This window comes from Neolamprologus multifasciatus, chromosome 19 (genome assembly GCF_963576455.1).
Source record: "Neolamprologus multifasciatus chromosome 19, fNeoMul1.2, whole genome shotgun sequence".
In the NCBI taxonomy this organism is placed as follows: Eukaryota; Metazoa; Chordata; class Actinopteri; order Cichliformes; family Cichlidae; genus Neolamprologus; species Neolamprologus multifasciatus.
The window spans coordinates 28,611,702-28,617,223 of record NC_140457.1 but is presented as its reverse complement, the minus strand read 5'-3'; positions in this window follow the sequence as shown (position 1 = coordinate 28,617,223).

Genomic DNA, 5,522 nt, shown 5'->3' with positions numbered 1-5,522 from the left:
AAAAGTGACGTTCATACCAGGAAATCAACCAATTACAAACCAGAAATAAAGATTGAGCCTTAACTGTACCCAAAGCTGGTTGATGCTACGCGAAGCAAATATTAGTGGAAGTGAATGTTTGACCCTGCAAGTTTTGACTCTGTGTGGATTAAATAAAATCCAAAACATATTTAATCTTATGCTCCCAGTTCTTGTGTTTTAAAGTCATTAAAGGTGTATGTTGTAAAACCATATCACCCTGGATTTAAAAAAATGGTTAAATTAACTTTTAAATTAATAATTAAAAGCCTCCAAATGACCATGAGTGGACAGGTCCAGGTCCTTTAAAGCAAAATAACATGAAATGAGTGTCTCAAGTCTTGCACAGGACTGTATCACAGCTGCAGTTCAATAACAGCAATATTTATTTGTATAAAAGGTTATTTATCTACAGCAAAACTGTTATTATTATTGACATCCTTTGGTTTTTGTTTTTTTGTCCGTGCTGAAAGACTCACGTTTCCATAAAGATGTTCCTGAAGGGTTATTTTCTTCCTGCTGCCGCTTCCTGCACATGATGTGGGTAAATCACATACAAATGTTTTTTTATCCTGGAAAACTGAAACTATTCCTTTAAGCACAAAATTAATACAGGTGCTTAAGATAATTATTTCTTTTCTTCTGAATAAACGGTGTTTGTACTTCAAAGATAAGATGAGAACGCTTCATCTGCAGTGACTGGTTTTTCCTTCTGTCACCAAGTACCTGCTCTGAGGGTCATCGGATTGTTGAGGTTCTCTGTACTATTGTGGAGCTTTGACCTTACAGTACACGGTGCCTTCAGGGAACTGTTGTTGTGATATATAAATAAATGAATTGAAAGAGGACGATAACGGAGTATTCTTTAGATTTCTGATGGCTGGTGCCCTTCTGTTAAATACAAACTGATCTATAAGCAATATGGATGCAAGTGTCTTTTCTTTGGTTTAACCCTACAGTAAACATGGGACAGGCACCGATTTTAAGTGGAAGTGGTGGCTTTTATCTAGAAAACTCAAACTGAATTCTTTGAAAAGCAATATAATTTGTTCTTATTTGGATCTGGATCAATCCATCCATGCTTTCAGGCAGAGTACACTAGTGAAGGGTGACAGCCCCAGTAGATTATTACGTTAATACTGCATTAAAAGGAGCAAATGTTTATACTTTGAGTATCAGGTTCTTGTTAAATCTGTGGCCAAAAACCGGACCCAATCGCAGGACTTCCTGAACAGTGACAGTGAGTTTAGTGTAGAAACAGGGTGCAAACAATTCCAACAAAACAGCATTCCTTCGTAGTGATCACCCGAGGTCCCAGTGCAGGGATCCCTCTCCCAAACATAGTTCCCTCAGAAGTCTTTAGAAAAGGTCTCCGTGGTTCCTGGGCAGAAAAGGAACAGAGACGAGACATAAGTTCCCCTTCTGCATGAGCCAGGGTCACGCTGACTATTGTCATTCAGTGACATCGACTCAAGCTCAGCCACTCTGTTAAATAGTGCCCTGTGATGGGATCATCAGCGGCAGGTGAGTGTGACTATCAGCAGGTGTGAGTGGCTCCAGAGCGGGAACCACGCCAAGGCCCGATGCTGCACAAAGACAAAAACACAGGCATGCACACACAGAAGAGGGGAGAGGCAGAGAGCTCGGCATGATGGGAAAACAACCGGAAACGGCAGATGAAGCCAGCGAGGACACAGACAGTTCAGAGTGCTCCCAAATAAAGACAGCAGCTCTACCTGTGCTGCGAGTGGGACTGCACAATAATGTATCTGAATAAAACTACGCCTTCATGATGTCCAATCATAAAATAACCCAAGGTTTTCTTTTTTTTTTACCAAGTCAGACCTGGATTTTTTAACAAAATGCAATAATGTTGAAATATCGGAGGCAGATCGGGGACTCAAACTCAGGAGGGGTGTGAGGGAACGCCGCACCACCATGCTGCAACCACTTCTATTTATTTGTTATGAGTCAGATGATGACCATGTATAAATAGTCAAAGTGTTGCTGAATGAAGCTGCTGCATCACAGCTGTTTAAAACATTCTCAGATATCAGTCATTAATCAGACAAGTGGGGAGTTCATGGTGGTTCAACATTAGCATGTGTGAAATTCTAATGCACACGTTGTTACTACACTGGTTATTTCATTTAATTGTATTTATTTTGACAGCAGCAAATTACAACAACAGTCGCCTCAGGGCGCTGTATAATATAAGTTAAAGACTACAATAACAATATTCATATGCACTGATGCTGTGTCGTCTGTCCGTCTGTGTTAGACCCGTCAGGCCCGCCTCTCTCTATGACAGCTGGAACAGGCTCCACCCCCACTGTGACCCTAAAATTGGACAAGTGGAAGAGAATAAATGAATGGATGTTTAATAACTGAAAGAGTAATGCTGCCATCTAGAGACCGAAAGATGGAACAAAATGGAGTTGTAATGGTTTCAATTCATGAATGGTTCCCTTGACAAGTATTAAAGCAGCTTTCTCAGTCATGGTTTGAAATGGCTCCACACTTGGCCTACAACTGGATTATATGAGCTCATTTCCCAGAGAAAGATTAGGGCTATTCCAGGACTAAATGCGAGGTAGGATTAAACCTTCCAGGACCTGGTTTAGCTGCAGTTTGTTACACCTCACGCAGGAGGCATCCTGAACCACCTCAACTGGCTCCTTTCGACATGGAGAAGTAGTGGCTCTACTCTGAAATCCTCTCGGATGACTGAACTCCTCATCCTATCTCTAAGTGAGAGGTCAAAAAATAAACTGAGTAGCAGTCAGTTGAATACTTAGGAGTAGAATAATTGTCAAGCAGGTTTTTGACAGGCAGCTGGGAAATAGACAAACAAAGTTAGAGAACAAAGTGCACAAAGAGTCTGTATTACCAACAATCTGCCAGAAAGAGCAGAGCCATGTAGTCCTTAAATATCATGAGCCTGATGGGCCTCATTATTTAACCTGGAGTGAAAGACAGAAAGGACAAAACTCCCCCTAAGACAATAACAGACATCACAGGATTTTCTCATTTGAAGTGGACACGTTTCTATTCCTCATATAATTAATCCAACACCCATAAATTACACAAAAACATATTTCACATCAGATGACACAAGAACAGAAAAATTAGAAAGCAGAAAAAAATACAACAACTTTCCATATATTCAGTACAAGCACGTGTGTGATTTCCATGCTCATGGTCCATGGGCACAGATGTTTGGTGCGCCCCCGCCAACTTGTTTTTATTTCAGTCATTTCACACAGGAATGTGAACATGCATGTACGCATCTTACTCATACTAATAAAATACAGCTTCACTAAATGGTCTAAGATTAACAGGAAATATAAGATGTCAGAGACTTTTTTACAATAATATTATATTTAATGTAATAATGTTATCTATCTATCTATCTATCTATCTATCTATCTATATATATATATATATATATATATATATATATCTATATCTATCTATCTATCTATCTATCTATCTATCTATCTATCTATCTATATCTATCTATATCTATCTATCTATCTATCTATCTATCTATCTATCTATCTATATCTATCTATCTATCTATCTATCTATCTATATCTATCTATCTATCTATCTATCCATCTATATCTATCTATCTATCTATCTATCTATCTATCTATCTATCTATATCTATATATCTATATCTATCTATCTATCTATCTATCTATCTATCTATCTATCTATCTATCTATCTATCTATCTATCTATATCTATCTATCTATCTATCTATCTATCTATCTATCTATATCTATATATATATCTATCTATCTATATCTATATCTATATATCTATCTATCTATCTATCTATCTATCTATCTATATCTATCTATCTATCTATATCTATCTATCTATATCTATATATATATATCTATCTATCTATCTATCTATCTATCTATCTATATATATATCTATCTATCTATCTATATCTATATATCTATATCTATCTATCTATCTATCTATCTATATCTATCTATCTATATCTATATATATATATCTATCTATCTATCTATATATCTATATATCTATATCTATATCTATATCTATCTATCTATATATATATATCTATATCTATATCTATCTATCTATCTATCTATATCTATATATCTATATCTATCTATCTATCTATATCTATCTATCTATCTATATCTATATATATATATATATATATATATATATATATATATATATATATATATCTATATATCTATATCTATATCTATATCTATCTATCTATCTATCTATATATATATCTATATCTATCTATCTATATCTATCTATCTATCTATATCTATATATCTATATCTATCTATCTATCTATCTATCTATCTATCTATCTATCTATATCTATCTATCTATATCTATATATATATATCTATCTATCTATCTATCTATCTATCTATCTATATATATATATATATATATATATAGATAGATAGATAGATAGATAGATAGATATATTATAACTACTTACAGTTACACAGATGTCTCTTTAAGAATTCAATTAGGCACATGAATTTAATTAAAGAGCTGGATGATGCTCACCATTGTACAGAATAGTACAGAAGCTGACTTTGAAGACTTTGGTGTATATAAGCCACCATGACTCTACTCTGCACACCTAAGAAGATTCAAAGATGTCATGTTTACAGACAGAAAACATGCCACATATGCACACAAACACTACCAAGAACCAAACCTCTTTGGGAAGCTAATAACCTATGGTTTTTTCTTGCTTTAAAAAATTAATCTTTAAGTGTGCCTAGTGATCTGATAATGTCCTCCATGAAACTAGTGAACTAAAACTTACCTAGAACTGCTTCTATTTTAAGGAGAAAATTGGCTGTATCATTTAGTTACCAAAGGCAGCTTGTTCCTTATTTTCATATGATACTAAAGAAAGCTTTAGTTCAAAGCATGTGTCATTCACCCATTCATACAAGCAGTTTATTTCCTATGCCTAAGTACTTTCTACATAACAGTCACACTCTGATGAACACATCAACTCAAGGTTGAGTGCCTCACCCAAGGGTTTGGCACGGAGACTAAGGCAGCCAGGATCAAAACAGCAAATAGTAAATGACAAGGGTGGAAATGTTGCATGATTGAACCAGGGCCATTCACATCCTTAGCTTTAGCCTTAGCTTATTTTCATTGATTTGATTGCATGGTGTGATATTGCTGGTATTAACAAAATGTATGTAATCTGCTCCATGATGCCTCACTGTAGATGGACTTCATCATTTACCCCTAACAAATCCACTCTAATATCAAAACGTTGGGACAATGAGACAGGCACAACTTTCAGCCAATCATTAGAGTTTCAACATTACCATTTATGGTCGATTCTAATCTTTCTAAAAGTAGGCGTCCAATAGCAGTGCGAGACAGGAGAGGTTCTTCTTAAATTTACATTATAAAGCGTTCAACTTCCTGGATCATGGTCTCCATCAACCAATCAGAACGGC